This window comes from Lissotriton vulgaris, chromosome 5, assembly GCF_964263255.1.
Source record: "Lissotriton vulgaris chromosome 5, aLisVul1.2, whole genome shotgun sequence".
NCBI lineage: Eukaryota > Metazoa > Chordata > Amphibia > Caudata > Salamandridae > Lissotriton > Lissotriton vulgaris.
In genome coordinates, this window is record NC_141693.1 from 33,984,806 (window position 1) to 34,003,161 (window position 18,356).

Sequence of the window (18,356 nt, forward strand, 5' to 3'; positions counted from 1 at the left end):
CCCATAACTGCCCCTGTGCGGAGTTCCTGTACTCCTGGTGCGTTCCTGCACCTTCCCTTCATCCTCAAGGCAAACTGTGTAGTGACTTGGCACCACTCTGGCATGCCAGCTTTATTGCACACTGACTTTAGGCACTTAGCAGACCTCACTGTGTGGTGACAATGGGTTGCAGTATTTCTTGTGGTATTATGTATGATACAGTCCCTTCTTTTATCTAGTGGGTGTAGTACCACTCATCGGCCACACGACGGGAGTGTATCCTCATTTCAATCGACTGTGCTTCTCTCTCTCTCTCATTTGGGTGTGCAGGTGCGAGGAGTCCCTGGGGACCATACATCACCTTCCTCATGTGGCTTAAGCACCTCGACCACGGTAGGTACTTTCCTCGTTTATTGCTTTGACTCCTCCTTAGGCCTCAGCAGCTTTCCTCACGCTGCGGGCCACCACACCTTACTGCCCCTTCACTCTCGGGCCCCTCTTGACAACAAACGATCAGGCGCTTTCTCACGCCTGCTGCAGGGGGTGACCTTCCCCGGGCAGCTCTCTCCCCCTTTCCCACAGCTACTGGGCTGCTGCATGCACGGGCACAGCCCCCTCGTCGCCAATGTAGATTTTTGCAGGCGCTAGGCCCACATACTTTTGAAACAATCACACAGATACGGATAGTCAGGGTGCATAACTGGCCATGAGCACGTGCGCTCGGCCCCTTTTATTGTCAGGGTCACCTGACTGGTGACGCCTGTGGTGGGTGTGTGTTCAGTGTGTGATACAACAGGTGAAACACTAGAATGGTGATCAGCCGATCACTACAGTCAGCACGCCAGGAGCTCCCATGCCCAGCCTCTGTGTACAGGTGGCCCACCTCAGGCTGGGGGGTTTTATATCCCACGTTTCCGTTGCCAACTCCCCATGGCGACGTTTGGTATGACGGCAGCCATATTAGCACAGCAGGGTAGTATGTCTCAGATCAGAAAAAATAGAATCTATCCACAAACATACATTACATCGAGTTCCACTGACTCTTAAATAGAAACTTTGGAACAGGGAAATCAAATTTAAGTCTTAGAATCGACTCAACATCATGTGATTCAAGGAGAATCACAATCTACCCGTGCCTCAAAAAAATAATAGGGGGGCCTTGTGTAATGTAACTGTAAAGTGCACCAGTTCCATTGGGTCACGGTTGGTTGTGTCATTTTATTTCTATATGTGAAGCAGATTTGCAACGTTATTGCAATTTACAAACAATGTCAGGGTTAATACTCGGACGTTGGCACTGTCACACCTTGCCATGAGAAGTCACGTTTGGAAATGCATTTATGCATTCGGACATGCAATTAGTGCATGTTTCAGACTGCGTAAATTAAACACGCTTGCCAACTTTCATTGTTTCTCAATGGGGACAATCCTTTTCACCATCTTCCCAGGACCCTTCTTTGTTTTAAAGGTATTCCCTCACTTCATCTCCTGATGACGAATCTACTTTTACCTCTGACAGGTGAAAAATTATGACCCCGAGAAAGAGCAAAGGAGAATCTTTGCAAAATATTTCTGGATGCCCACAAATTTATGAGTTTGTTGATTTTCACATAATCTTTCAGATTTACGCGAACTAATGTTTGCTCGTTAGTTCAACCAGTTCGGACTAAGTGGGCTTTTATGAATGATAAACTGCCAGTTGCGCCTGCTAGCAATGCCATCCACATATGTAAGTGTCCCTCAACTGAACAAAACAGCTTCGTAGATCGAGGCTTAGAGTAGGACGTTATTACACCATCTGTTATCTACCCCCAGTTTACGCCTTGAATCAACAATGCGAACTTGATTGGCCGTCCCATCATGGCCAACTCTTCCTTAGCGCTTTGAAACGGTGATCAACAGGTACCGAGCACTTTACAAATGCAATAAAATAAAAAGTGAATACTTAAAGGAGGAAAGGCGTGTAAGCAGCTTTCCCGGATTGCAAACACCAGCCATCTTGCCTGCCCAGCCGCTGATGTGGAGGCAAGCACCACGTAAAGAGTCAGGGGCAGACAAGGTCTTCTCCTTTCCGTTTCCCAGGATTATCTGACATGCCCCGCTCCTGGACCTCAAAACCACCCCAGATCGTTTCTCCTGAAAGTTGTATTAAGTTTTTTGTTAAATATATTTGCTTTGACCATAAACGTTGACCTTTTGAGCTGGTTAAATAACACAAACCTAGCGCGGTGCACTGTCATTAGCACCGCTCTGAAAATGAAAATAAAATAGTGCTCACTGAGTCATAAAGGGGGACACACAACTCCGCCAGTAAACGATCCAATCCCGGTGGGTGTGGCCAAAAGGAGACAAGGCGGCAACAAGAACTACTAATAATAAAAAGTCTCCTTTACAATGAGAAGCCTGCATTTAGCCTAAGCTATGACGCGAGCCAATGGGAAGAGAGGGTGGGGCTTAAAGCCCCTTTTCTCGATCATATCGATTTCAAGAAGCTCTTGGATGCTGAGAGCAGCGCATAGGCGCTGCTGTCGACAGGCGAGACCTAAAAATTGAGGACAGGATTGATGTAAGTACATGCAAAATACCTACTATATGGGAGTGTATATGGATAATTTAAAGATCCTCATTCTTCGAAGGAGGGAACTTCTGGCCAACGCCGGATTCAGAAGAAGTCTGAATTCCATAGTACTGCAGACAACCGACGTGTTTGTCGTTAGATAAATAATGTTACATTGGGGTTGAAATCATGTGACCCTATCTTCCATGAGTATAAAAGAAGGACTAAGGAAATGGTAGGTTTAATCAGTAAGAACAAGGAAGCAAAGACGGGTGCATTCTGTTCACGAGATCATCGCGGTGAGAAGATACTGTTTAACCAAACTCTCATGGTGGCGTTAGCAAACTCCTTTTAGCTCAACCTATTTGCTTTATAAAAATTGAAATATGGGGCTTGTATTATAAGCGGTCTGAACCGACTCGGTTACAGCGCGAACAGTTACAATTATTACTGCTGTGCACGAAATGTATTACTGGTAAGCTCTGGCCTTTGTTAATACGGAGACGCGTACGCCTCATAACGGGTTTATCATTGAAAATAAACGTCTAAGATTCTTGAAGATTCATTCGGTTTTTGGAAACTTCTGAATATGAAACGCATGACTGATAAGCTCGTTTTTTTTGTTACATTGGAGATGGGTACGCTTTTCATAACGGACTTATCATTTTAATTAAATCTTGAGGACCCCTCTAGAATCATTAGGTTTACTGGAAACCACGGGGATATGAGTTATTTCTTGTGACAAATCCGAACAGTAAAGGTGGTTCCACTTCACGTGTCAAGTGTATCATAATAAGAGTACATTTGGATGCACGACACATTGAGTGTAAATATTAAATAGTGGCTGATGTATATGTATATGAGGAGATTGTAAAGCATAATCCCATTACAATTTTTAAAAAAATCACAACTGATAGCCATTCAGGGGAGTGCCACAAGGGGTTCGATGACTGCGGAGTTCCTGATAATAAAGGCTGAATATAGGAAGGAAGATTTCCTGGACATGATTTACCCCATACAGGCTAGGAAACTCTACATGCAGTTCAGAGTGGGGAGTCTCCCACTAAACGCCCTTACCAGTAATTGGGCAATAGAGAATAAGAATCAATGTCCTGCATGCAATTATGGAGAAGAATCTGAAATTCATGTCTTGTTTTTTTGCCCGGCATACCACCCCCCACGCAAAAGATGGATAATCCAAATATGCAGCAATCTGGGGTTTAGGTCCTACATAGAGGCCTATAGATTATTAAAACATGATACCCATCCACCCATAGTGTTTACAGTTTCCCGTTTTTTTAATTTGATGCGGCATCTACGCAGGGGTCTTTCAGAAAAAGGCGGCTGTGTGAATTCTAGTGCACAGTTTTTACATTTAATGTTTAGAAATCAACTGGACTGTGTATCGGACAATGAGCATTTGTCAGTAATGAAATTGTACATATTGCATTGTCTTTTTTATTCTGTGCTTTTATGGTCTTGTGACCGAAATAAAGTCTATTGATTGATTGAAAAAACTCATATCTCTGTTATTTTTGTTTTTCAGGCATTGGAGGAACCGACCTAGATAATTGAAAAGTCAGGCGGCAACACTACACATGTGCCCCTCCCGTTTACATATATACTTTTTGATGACTATACCCAAATGAAAAAATCGGGAGTTAAAGTTGACAATTGAGGTGAAGACCTTAATAGAAACTAAATAAGAGGTCTTCCAAGAATAAAAACAAAAAAACGTTTTTAATTGTTTAATTTTATTATGCACAGGATTTATGCCTACTTAGCACATTTATAGACTACACCTATATGAAAAGACTGGGAGTGATCGCTTTTAATTGAGGTGAGGTCCTTTATAAATACAAAACAGAATGTCTTTTTATAGGAAGGAGGGTAAACAATAACCTATAATCTGTTTAAATTCCCTTCAGCACAGGATCTGTTTGGAAAACGTGTTCCTCCTCTTCTTATATATACACGACTGTGGTTCACACCAAATAGAACCAATTAGAGGGTAAGCTAGAACACCTCATGTAGAAGATATTATAAATAAACCAAGCAGTTTATAGATAGAAAACTGAAGCTATGGTTTTCTTTAACAGATCCCCTCACCGTGAGAAGTATCCAAAGCACAAATATGCTGAGCTTGAACAACTGCATGACAAGCGGTACTTGATGTCCGTCTGTCTACAAAATAAGGAGGGTTGTAGTATCACCCCATTGTTAATAAATGTCATTTAGTAATCGGGTTACATCCATAAAATGAATTATAATTAAATATCTTTAAAACATTTTATTTCTTGATTGTATTTATTCAAATTAAAGAGCGCACTATCACCTCGCAGGCATCCTGGCGCTCGGCAGCTCAAAAGTAGAAGTGAGTCGAGGCAGAGGCCGCCATCTAGTTCTTAGGGAACAACCAGGTTTTAACACGTCTCCCGAAAGGGAGAAGTTCCATGATTTGCTTGATCTCCCGGGGGAGTTTGTTCATAGTATCGTATACATAGTATAACATGGCATTCATTTCAGTGATGAATGGAATATATATATATATATATCTATACTACTATTATAAAGAGAGAACACACACCTTTGAGCCAGGTAAACTCGGGAACCACAGCGCCAATCCACACACCCGATAGATTGTAGAAATTGTCAGGGTGTGCAGATGGACATAGGCTATAAAAATTTTTTAAAAAACGTAAATTTAAAAATATAACTTTTAAAAAAAAGTAGTGCTCTGAAAGTAGCGCCGGCCGCGACGCTGCGCTGACCGTGACGCTGCGCTGGCCGCGACGTAGCGTTGGCTGCGACGTGCGTGATGATGAGGAGGAGCGGCGGACATGGAGCGGCAGTGAAGTGAGTAGCGCGGGTAGAAGCAGCGGCTCAGGTGCGTCATGAAGCGGCGGACATGGAGCGGCGGTGAAGTGAGGAGCACAGGAAGGAGCGGCAGCTCAGGTGAGTTAAAGGCACATTGGAGTCACGGCGGGAGGGAGTCGGGGAGGGAGGGGGGTGGGTGTGCACAGAGGGACGGGCGGGAGGAGTCCGGGCGGGAGGGGGTCGGAGGGGGAGCAGGTGTGCTCAGAGGGACGGGCGGGAGCCAGGTGAGTTAAAGGCACATTGGAGTCACGGCCGGAGGGAGTCGGGGCGGGAGGGGGCGGGTGTGCACAGAGGGACGGGCGGGAAGGGACGGGCGGGAAGAGTCGGGCGGGAGAGGGTCAGAGTGGGAGCAGGTGTGCACAGAGGGACGGGCGGGAGCCAGGTGAGTTAAAGGCACATTGGATTCACGGCGGGAGGGAGTCTGAGCGGGAGGGGGGCGGGAGCGGGTGTGCACAGAGGGACGGGCGAGAGAAGTCTGGGCGGGAGGGGGTCGAATCGGGAGCGGGTGTGCACAGAAGGACGGGCGGGAGCCCGTAGTGCACCCAAGCATCAAATGCTGCCCCCAGCCCCTTTCTGCCCCAGGCAACGCTGGGGCGGGCTGCTAGTATATATATATATATATATATATATATATATATATATATGTATATATATATATATAACAATAGTGAATGAGCATAATAGTCCTTTATGCTTTGATGGGTTCAGAATGTACTTCCTGGGGATTGCTGCAGGAGATTACTGAGCTATAGATCTGTAAATACATCAAATATGGTACATGTGATAAGTAAAGTAAATCTGTGGAAACCGGTGAGAATGGAGGGCGGAAGCCTTTATGTAATTTTTGTAGATCTAAAGTCGGCTTTCGACTTAGTGCCCAGAGGGAAACTGTGGGAGGTACTTATAGAACTAGGGATTCCCCCTATCTCATGATCATACTTGTTAGACTACATGATACAAACTTGGCTCAGGCGAGATGTGGGAAAAGAGGAGAAATGACAGCATGGTTCCCAGTTGGCAGAGGCGTAAGGCAGGGCTGTGTGCTTGCACCGAACCCGTTTTGCCTCTTTGTCAACGCTTTAATGGCCCAACTTACTGAGGTGAGGGAAACCGATGCACCCAAACTGGCAGGCACCAAGGTCCCCGCAATCATGTTTGCGGCTGACACCCTCCTAATGTCCAAACCCCCTATGGGCATACAACTGATTTGGGACTGTTTTGCCACCTTTTGTAATAGAGGGGGATTGGAGATAAATACTCTAAAAACCAAGTTTATGGATCCACCTAAAACACTTCGCCCCAACCCCAATTTAGATAACACCAGACTGGACAGAGTGACGGTATTGAATATCTAGGGGTCACCCTGGCAGAAAATATGGAGAGGGGCCCACAAATTGCCAAATCGAAACTTAAGTTAGCGCAGACATCAGGGGGAATCATTCAATTATTAAGAAACTTCCTTCAAACCTGCTGGCCCCGCAGTAGAGATTTACAAGATGCAAGCCAGAGGTGCGACACTATACGGGGACGAATTATGGGGGCACTGCTGCTGTCAAGATCTGAGTAGGGTAGAAAATAGTTTTATGAGGCAAATTTGGGTCTCCCTTCCTGCATTCCGCTCATCCCACTCCAGCTAGATCTAGGGATCAAACCAATTGGCGAGGAAATAGGATGGAAACCCCTGACATTCTGGCACAGTTTATGGGTGACACCCGAGTTGACTGTCTACAGAACAGAATTGAAGGAGATATTGAGTATTACTGGTGTGGCAAAAATCCCCTGGTTCTTTCATGTAAAAAAAGACTTCCGCAGGCTGGGCAAACCGAGCCTGTGAACTAACCCGGAGGAAGTTTGCGCTTCAATTTCCCGTTCTGATCTTGTGATTGCCTATCGATTGAGCAAGCTAGCACAGGTGCTAGGGATCCCGTCCACTAGACAATTGACAGCTAAATTCCTATCTCTGAAGGGGAACTATATTATTTGAGGCTTTTCTAGACGATCTCCATCCACCCCTGTCAAGGAAACTTTATGTTCAGTTTAGAGTGGGCACCCTCCCACTCCGCGCCTTTTCCGGCAAATGGTCATGCGCGGACCGGAGGGAGTGCCGAGCCTGCAGCTGCGAGGATGAATCGGAGCTTAATGTTATCTTTTTGTGTCCAGCCTATAAATCAGCAAGGAAATCTTTGATTTTTCCTCGGTCTTGGAATTTAGGGTTTGCACACTGTGCAGAGGCATTCAGTTTTAAAATACGACACCGGCAGACCTATTGTATTTGCTGTATCGTGATTCTTGACCTCTATGTGGCGCAGGAAGTTAGTAGACAAGATCAAACAGTAACAAAATAAATCTTGTCCTCATAACTATAAGTCCCGCACATTTTTTTTATCCGGCACTAGTTTTCATTCACAAAAAAACAATTAAGCCTGCATATTTTTAGAAGTTTAAGTCACTCTCTGGTTTTATTTATTAATAACGTGTACTAAGGAACTGACATTGTATGGCCATTTTATATTTTTAGACAAATTCACATTTGAACCATGTCTGTTAATACTCATGGGCTTCCACTAGGGCTTTGTTCCATCAGCCAGTGCCTCTGTCTTTGTAATTATCCAAAGTATATGAGCTCATGAATTATTATATATATATGTGAGGTGCCATTGTATGTTTGTTTCTACTGCTAGATCCATGTAGGCGCTGTAACAAGATCCATGCAAGCAAGTATGGTAACTACTGTATAATTTTAAAGTGACGTGAATTTTAATGTACTGTTTTTCTATGCACGCTTTTATGGTCACGTGACTGAAATAAAGTTTTATGAAAGAAAAAGGAGTAATTTGTTTATTATCAATTTTTTATAGATTATTGTTGTCAATAAGTAACAGTCCTGAAGAAGGTGGTGTATTGATTCTCGTCCACCGTAACGCCCCGTCGACAACCTTTTTTTTTAATATTTAATCGTTCTATGCAATAATGTGTTTTAAGTACATTTGGATGCAATTGTTCATTTTCATGTGCACCAGTTCTTTTTGAATTTCAAATATCTTTGGGTATATGTAACATTCTTATGTCCTTATAGATACAGTGTTCCACCATCTAAATATAAAAGTGATTAATGATTTGAATATTCGCACTGAAGGTACAGTGAAACTGCTTATTTAATCGTTTTTACTGTTTTTAAATATACTTTTGTACATGTATCAGGAACCAAAATAATAAAAACTTGACATTTTTACATATATATGAGTTCAGTGTGGTAGAATAACTCTGGGGGTACATCAGCTGACTTATGGTTTAGCAGATCCTATATACGTGTCTTTAAATAGGGATCATCTTCTGTTGCAATAGTGTTTTACCCTATCCCCTAAGTTCAATTGAGCCCCCTCTCGATTTGTTTGAATATCAACCACGCCTCATCCATGGCCTCCACGTGGTCGATAAGCATCCGGAGTGAGCCGGCGGCTTAAATACCGCTGTCCGAGGCCCAATGAATTCAATAGCAGAGAATATCAGTTGAGAGACCGGAGATGACGGACAAGTTTCTAACTATACTAGACCGGTGTATAGATCACATACGGGGGAAATATAGCTGCCATATTGGAAGTACGGACCTAATCGAAAAACGAACTATGAAGCCAAATCAAGCCAGTTAGGCAAGTCTTGGCATAGGAAAAAAGAGTAAAAAAATAAGAAGGTAAATCAGGGGGGGGGGGGGGGCTAATGAAGGGAGCAGCATAAGCCATGGAAATATAAACAAGCACTGTGTCAAGTTAGGTGAGGATAGTAACGTATGAGACAAATACATGAGGAAGAGTGCCATTTAGTGGTCAGCAGATAGAACAAGCATTTGCAATGCAATAGGTCTCGCATTGGCGCAAGTTTGAGCTATTGGCATTGTAAGTGGCAATGCCTTTTGTTTATGTTTTGGTTTTTAAAACATAAATGGCCATTGTTATTTACAATACAGCACATGGGGAGGGGGGACATGTTTTGATGGGAAAGTGCTTGCGTACATGTGTGATAACGACAAAAAGGTTTGATAAAATTAAGCATTTGTCCAAGATCACACAATTCGGTGATGCACAGAAGCCAGAACTGATCGTACATTTCCCAATTTCACACTGTGAAATTCAGTCCCTAAACAGGTAGCTCTTCTGACATCAAAGGGTCTCCAGCAGGTCCAGTCAAGATTTGAGTTGTTTTGCTGCGAACATGAGCTGGAGGTTAATGTGTCGAAAACAAAGTTTATGGTGCTGAGAGGACCAACTCCAATTGCTGCCAGGGTTACAATGGGTGGTACCACCCTCGAGCAGACTTCGTTATTCACATACTTGGGTGTCACCTTTAGTGAAAACCTTAGTTGGAAACCGCAAATCGAGCTCCTGGCACTTAAACATGCGCAAATAGGTGGAGCCCTACTAAAAGAACATAAAAGTTCTTACACCCGGCCAATGTCCCCGCTTATGAAAATCTATGGCATAAAAATGTTACCCTCTGTTTTGTATGGAGCAGAGCTATGGGGGTATAGTAATTTGGATCCCCTAAAAGTAGCCCAAAATAAATTTCTCAGGGCGGCGGTAGGTTTACCAAAATCCACTCCACGTATCACGCTTCTGTATGATTTAGGGTGTCAACCAGTGGAAGACATAGCGAGATTCAGACCCCTAGCATTTTGGCGGCATCTGTGGACCACACCAGAGCTTTTTCTTTATGCTAAAGCATGTTTAGGGGTAAGGGATTCCCTGGGCTCTGACAATATAGGATGGTTCAAAGGGGTAAGATCTACTCTCTGCGCCATGGGGCTTGGTGAATTATGGCATAACCCTGATTCGGCCACCTTCCCTCCCAAAAAAGAGCTGAGAAATCTTTACTGGGAATGGATTGTTGGCAAAAGACACTCGGAATTGACAGGTAGTTCCCTTACAACGACATTCGTTCTTCTGAAGGATGTCTCTTCTTTCGAAAAGTATTGGGACGTCATTACCAAGCCCCAGGATCGCAAATTATTCCATCAACTGAGAGTTGGCTCGCTACCACTGAGGTCCCTAACTACATCATGGGGTAAGGGAGGGCCAGAGCACTGCCCCTCTGTGTATCGGGCAAGGTGAAACTGTATGTCATTTTCTTTTTGTATGCCCCCTGTATGTTGCCCCTAGAAAAAAGTGGCTACGGCCATTATGTAGAAGTTTAGGCACTCGTTCAGCATCTACAGCCTGCCGAATTTTAAAATCTGATCTATCGCCCCTGATAGTAATAGGGGTTGCTAAATACCTCGGTTGGGCTTGGATTCTCCGCTCAAGGTGGATTAATTTGTACCAAGGTCCCAGTTAAATAATCAACAAGGTTTAAGTTTGACAGCGATATTCTGTAATGACTGCTTTTTAATAAGTCTATTTTTTTAAAATCTGCAAATGAAGTCGTGTATAGTGATTTAATATTGTCTTAGTCTTGTTTTTAACTTCATACTAAATTATTTTTTTTTAAACTATGCTTGCACTTTAGATATTGTGTTTTAATGATGGATGTGTAGCATGTCTTTTAAGATGAACAATCGAATAAAGACTTCTTTTTGACTTGACTTGACATCAAAGATTCATGCGTTGTTCTGACTTCTGTAAGGACGATACTACAGAAGGGGCGATGGGCAGAATCTCTTATATTTTTGTCAGTTTTACAAGCACAAACTGTGCCCAAGGATTTAAAATCACTTCACAGCAGACTACGTTGCACCTTGTTTTTTTTTCAGTAAAGGTTTCTTCTTCAGGTCTATGAGCACCACTTGTACGAAAGTATCCCTTTTAGTGAGTCCTTCTGGTGCAGTGGTATGGGTATGATGGGCCCTTTTAATGTCAAAGACTTCACATGTTAGACAATGATACTCTACGTGTTGTTTGTTGCCTGGTTCGATTCATGCCTTTTCAGGGCTTGGCTCGTGCATGGCTCTGGGAGCCGAGCTAGGCCCTTGGCTCGGCTCGCCCTCTTTCACCAGGGGTGTCTGCTGCGCCCCTTATGCTAAGAGTGAAATAGGGTTTCCTTTTGGTAATGCCTGTGCTGTCTTGTGTTTTATTGCTTACGCGTCACAGTATCAGGGTGACAACAGGATGTGACGGACAGTACAACTAGACGTTGTCTGATACATAAATGCTTGTTTTGTTTGCCGGGGCAGACACAGGCCCTGTATTTGAGGGGGGGCTGCTACGGACTCCTCGGCATTGCCACTTCCTGGAAGTCTGAAACGGGCCTCGGCTGCTGAGAGCGCAGTGTTTGGCAGGAGCTGCTAGGCCAACGCGAAAACACTTCAATAAGTTATTAGTTAAGATGGAAACATTTTGTAATCTGATGAAGTGAAGATGGTGAATTACGAAACAAACACAGTAAAGGGCGGAAACTCTGCTTGAAGAAAGTAAATGAAGGTATATTTCCAGGTAAGTTGTGACGTCGTTGATAATACGCTATGGTGCAGCTTTCGTTGCACTATGGTGTAGGTTTTGTGGTGTACGGTTGTACCCTTTGGCTATCCTACATTGTTTCAGCTCTTGCTATAGCGTCTGTTGCCCTCTAGGTACTGTCCTACGTCCCATTAAAGGTCGCTAGGTTAATGGCATGACATATAGCGCCAGCATGTTGTTAGAAGGGGCGATCTCAGGGGGGAACAGAGAACGTTCTCCGGACCACCCCGGGACCCACCTCTCCCAGGAGCGCTGCCGAGCACAGGCGTGAAACCCTCGCAGGAGGGGACTTCACCTTCGGGATCGTACGTGCAGAACTTCTACTGCGTTATAAATGGACACCACACACTTGAGTACTGATTTTTTTTAAAAATATGTTTTTATTGCAGATACATAAGCAAAACGTTGAATTAGGCGACCTTCCCGCCCCTGAGCACCAAAAGACACAATTCCAGAACAAAATTTCACACAGCTATTCAGCCCACATCCCGGAGGCCGGGCGGCATACGTGTCCAGTCTTTATATGATGTCCAGGAAGCCACCTCATAGAGGTATCCAGTCAACGACACCATTTGGCATCTGATTTTCTTGTAACTCCAAAACAAACCCCCTCCCTTGTACTCCCATCCGAATACAGCAGCTCACCAATGGTGAGCAATACCACCAGTAACACAATCCGCACCTTGCAGTCACACTCCATCATATCCCGGTGTCAGGACTCCTAAACGTCCGTCGTGTACCAATCTATGTGTCAACCGGAGCCCCGGTCCACTGGCGTACTCTCTTTATCTATAACCCAGTCCCTCGGCATTTGGTGTCCCTCCACTTCCTGTATCGGATCCCCGCCAACCCTCCCACTGTCCCCCCTCCCCCCCCAACTGCTGCTGATGTGGGCAATAATCACCTCCTAACTCAAGATTTTGCTGCCTAACAGGTCTACATATCTACTCCTTCACGTCCCATGGAATCCCCTGCCCAGCTCATTCCTTAGACTTCCTCCTCTGTTAAGTAGTCCTTTAGGGCCTGCACTATTGCCTCCCAGGCCCTCACCATTTGCAAGCCCTTCTCATTTGCTGTCCGAGTGGCCTCCCTCAGCCTAATCACACCCTCACACGTAGCCCATTTCTGGAGCTCATTCATCCACCTCCTGACTGATGGGCCTTCCTTTGACTTCCAGTGCCAGGTGATCTCCCTCTGGGCCAGTATAAGCCCGAGGTCAATGAATTTACTCGTGATTTTCGTTTTGGCCGTGTGGGGAAACCAGAGCAGCAGACATGTCGCCATGTCATACTCCACTTGTCGATCTGTAACTGTATGTATGTATAGGCATTTATATAGCGCACTACTTACCCGTAGGGTCCCAAGGCGCTTCGACCGCTGCGAAACCCTTCCTGGCTTCCCTGAGAGATGGTCCCTTAATGGGTATCTCCAGGGTGAGACCAGGCATCCCCGGCGGTCTGGTGGGGCCGTTACTGAAGATGAGGCAAGCTAATGCCCAGAGTTGCCGAGTGTGATCGCTGATCAGAGTGGGCACCGAGGCGAGAGAATTATCGAGTCCGCTGACCCTGGTCCAGAAACCTGCCGCGCCGGGAATCGAACCCTGGTCCCGGGCCGTCCTCTGCTCTCGGGTCTGCCGCCTCTAACCAGTGAGCCACACTACTTCAGTTGAGTAACTGCATTGAGAAGCTCCCCTACCTCCATCCAATACGTCCCTAACTTCGGGCACCCCCACAGTAAATGGTGCAGCTATACCTCCGGCGCCAAACATCTCGGGCATGCCGCATCCTGCACCCAGAAAAAACGCCTTAGCTTCCCCGGGGTCAAATAGGCCCTGTGGAGAGTAAAAAAATGCACCTGCTGAAAGCGGGCATTTCTGCACCCCTTCCACGTTCTTTTCAGAATCTGGCCCCAAACCGTGTCCGGTATGGTTTTCCCTATGCTTTCTTTCCATTTCTCTTTCAGGGCCGTAAGCGGCTCCAGCCCCTCCTGCAACATTCTGGAGTGGAGGCAAGTAACCGCCTTAATCGTACCCGCAGCCATTACCACATAGTGACAGGCCATAGTCGTGTTAGGCTCCGCTAATCCCCCTCTCCAGTGTTTCTGCATTGCTGCCACTATCGCCGCATGTAACAGGTAACTCCAGTCAGGTAGTCCAAACTGCTCCTGAAGCGCTCTGAAGGGGACCAAAACCCCATCAATATACAGGTCTCCCACCATCTGAAGGCCCAAGGCCTTCCATTCCAATAAAGGAGACCAGTCTCCCCCATGTGGAAGCGCTGTCAGCATCCCCAGAGGAATCTCCGGTGCATATGGGCGCGCCGCCTTCGCTCTCTTTAAGCGCCTGTGCCAACACAGCCACAGAGTCCTCTCCTCCATGGTCAAGCCTCTCAACTCTAGTTTCTGTTGCATGATTATATATGATAGGACATGTCTTTGTATGCCTGTCCCTCTGTCCTGATCCGGTCCCCTGAACTCTCTAGCAATGTGTTGGGTTAGCACCTGTAACTGTGCTGCCAGGTAGTACAACTCAAAGTCAGGGACCGCCATCCCCCCTTCAAGCTTAGATCTCATCAGTGCGTTCAATGCCACCCTACGCCTCCCATGGCCCCAGAGAAAGTCAATAATCATCATCCTCAGTTCTTTAACACCTTGGCTGCTAGCAGTTTTCCCTTCCTATGCTGGAAATTGCTAAAGTCCATAAATCATGACGAGCTCAGCTCGTCATCAGCACACGACACCCGTGGGTGATGACGAGCTGAGCTCGTCATCAGCATCAAAAGGGTTAAAAAAGCACTGGGGGATCCACACCGGCAATGTGCGAAAGTAGTAGAGCAGCCTGGGCAAGGCCACCATCTTTAGCAGTGCCACCCGGCCCTGCACCGAGAGTGGAAGAGACGCCCAAAAAGTCATGCAGCCCCTCAAGGCCCTAATACACCGTCCCACATTACCATCCAGCATATCCAGAGCCTCGTGATATATGCGGACCCCTAAATAAGTAAAGCAAGTACCTTCCCACACAACATCTACTGTTAGTGACGGGTAAGGCACATCCTTCCACAGCGGAAAAACACACGTTTTGTTCCAGTTTACCTTAAGGCCCGACAGTGTCCCAACGCTTGTTAACATCGCAACTGCGCCTTCCAGCGCCACTCCCGTATCCTCCAAGTACAGCAACAAATCGTCCGCATACAATGATATGTGGTGAAGCCCACCACCATTGCCAAACCCATTGTACATCACTCCTATCCGCGCCTGGGCCGCCAGCGGCTCCATCGCCAATGCGAATAGTAGAGGAGACAGCGAGCATCCCTGTCTCGTCCCTCTACGCACCGGATAATCAGGGGATATCACAGATCCCAGTCTCACCCTAGCCGTCGCAGAAGAGTAGAGAACTCTCGTTCAGCGTCAGAATCTTTCACCCAAGCCAAATTTCTCTAGTACTCTATCAAGTTATACCCATTCGAGGCTATCGAAGGCTTTCTCGATGTCAACTGTCAGCACCGCTGGTTTTTGCTCTGGTTCCAGTTGGCTCTCTAACACTCGTACCAAACGGCGAATATTAATGGAGGTGTTCCTAGTGGGAATGAACCCCACCTGGTCCGTGTGTATGAGAGTCGTCATGTGCGGCAACAGTCTAGTGGCCAAGATACGACTTAGGATTTTATAGTCCACCGTCAACATGACAGCGGTCTATATGACGTGACATCTGTAGCCTCTCTGCCAGGTTTCAGCAGCGGGACCACCAGCGCCTCCCTCATTGACTGGGGCAGGCATCCCATCTCCAGGGCTTCGGAATATACTTCTAGCAGCTTGGGCGCCAAGATATCCGTATATTTGGCATAGAATTCAATCAGCAGGCCATCAACCCCCGGCGTCTTGTTCCTAGCCATCTGTTAAATGGCCACCCTGATCTCTGATATCGTAATGTCACCTCCCAATTCCTTCGCACTATCTTCATCTAGCACCGGGAGCCGAACGCCCGCCAGGTAAGTCTCAATCTCATAGGCATCGGCCTCCAACTGACTTTCATATAAAGTCGTGTAATAATTCAAGAAGCACGACTGGACTTCGGGCTGCGAGTAAACCACCTCTCCCGTCACCACCCTTTTTCCTCATGATTGGGCTCCCTCTAGGTTCTGGGTTAGCTAGTTTCACCAGCAGCGTACCCACCTTGTCCCTTTCCGCATGCACCTTAGTGATATACAACTTATAATCATAACACTGCAATTGTTCCGTTTCCGTTGCAACCAACTCCCTCGCTTCCCGTAGCCTGGTCTGCAATTCGGACGTTCAGGCCTTTGCCGTTCTAAGTCCCACAATACACCTTCTGCTTTCTCCAAATCAGCCAGAACTGTCCTGCTCTCATTCGAAAACCTCCCCATACAGAGGCCCCTCACCACCACCTTCATAGCATCCCATTCCACTGACCTGGAAGTGGCTGTACCCTCATTCTCGCCAAAATAACGCTCAATGCCCTGGCGGACAGTATCGCTGAACACCTGGTCCTCCAGGGTGTCAGGCCGCAACCTCCATGTGGGGACCGCTGATCTCACTCGCTGCCATTGAACAGATACCAACAGGGGATTATGGTCGGAGATGGTCCTAGCTAAATACTCCGTGTATGTTATCATGGCGGCCAACAGACCACTGCACAATACGGAATCTATCCGCACATGTAGAGCGTGTAGTGCCGAGAAAAATGAGTAGTCCCTAGAATCAGGATGTTGCTCTCGCCACACATCAATAAGGCGCCACTTCTCTTGCCAATCCTTCCTGTGTGTAGCCAACCTGCGCACCGGGGAGTCTGCCAGTGGCGGGTGTGATCTATCTAACAATACATCTGTAATGGAATTAAAGTCCCCTCCCAGTATTATGGGATTGGCCAGAAAATGGGCCAACGAACCAGATAACCCTTCAAAGAAGCGAGCCTGATCCGTGTTGGGAGCGTACACACTGCATAAAACCACATCGCGGCCGTGCAACCTCCCCTCTACCACTACATATCGACCTTCAGGGTCTACCACATGGTTCGTGGCCTGAAAAGGGACTCCCGCTCTTACCCACACCAACGCTCCCCTCGCAAACGCCGAATAGGATGTGCCAAATACCTGACCATGCCACCTCTTCTGCAACGCAATGCATTCCTGTTTGGTTAAATGAGTCTCCTGCAGCAGCGCTATCTGGACACCACGCCTCACCAGATATGCATGCACCTTATAGCGCCTTGACATAGTCCGAAGACCCCGGACATTCCATGTTAGACATTTCAAATTAGTTAACGTCCCCATTGTAGGCAACATTCAACCACCCCACCAGTATCTCTTGATCGCCCACAACATTGCAGCACAACCCCTCAGCTAAAACCCTCTTACAAACACCCACACAAACTCCCACAGCCCCCCCGCCCCCAGAACAGGACCTAATAACACATCATCAGTCCCCAGCCAAACGTCAAATACAACACCCAATCTTCTATTCTGTAGTAGCCACTACAGATGGCCTTAAGGGCGACCCAGGGCCAACCGGGGGCAGACCAAGCCCCCACCTCACGCCCATGTTCCCATATAATAGACCATCACAGTACCTTCCACCCTGCAGAGCACCAGGGTCAACAATCCCAACAGAGTCAGGAAACGTGGACCACATCCGAAATCATCACTCATTAAAGAGCCCACCTGCCGTTTGGGGGGTGACTAGTGGTCCACCAGCGCCATCCACGTCCGAGACGTCTCCCCCAGACTTTCCTTCTTCTTCGTCAGACTCTGATCCCACCGACTGCTCATCTCGTTGCGAGCCCGTTATCACTGCAGTTGCTGCCAGAGCCCCTTTCTAGTCCGCCGCCATTTGATTATCCTGATCGCCCTCTTAAGTTTGTTTCGCTTGCGGATGCGCTGAGACTTTCGTAATTGGGCAGGTTTCTGCCTCTCTCTCTCAACCCTACCTCTGCGGTCCGTTCCAGCTCTGTACAACTCAAGCCAGGTCCAAGCTTCGTCAGGAGTCTGAAAAAAATGGGTCGAACCATCCATGATCCCTCGCAGCTTAGCTGGAAAGAGTAAGGAATACTGTATTCCCTCAACTCTCAGTTCTTTTTTCACAGCCAAATAAGAGTGTCTACGCTTTTGGACCTCCTGTGTATAGTCCGGAAAGATCGTGACTGGGCTGTTATCCACCTGGAAAGGACCTGTCGAACGCGCTCTTTGTATTAGCAGGTCCCTGTCTTTGAAGTGTAGTATCTTTACCACCACCGGCCGTGGTGGGCGGCCCAGCAAAGGCGGCTGAGCTGGGACCCTATGCGCCCGTTCCAAAGAAAAGAAGGGGGATAGGCCCTCTGGGGCCACCACTGTCTTGAACCAATTCTCCATATAGGCAACCTCGTCACTCCCTTCAACTTTTTCCGGTAAACCTACGACCCGCACATTGTTCCTCCTATTTCGGCTTTCGGAATCTTCCGCTCTCTTCTCCAGTGTCGTCAAGCGATCGAGTATATCGTTTAGCTT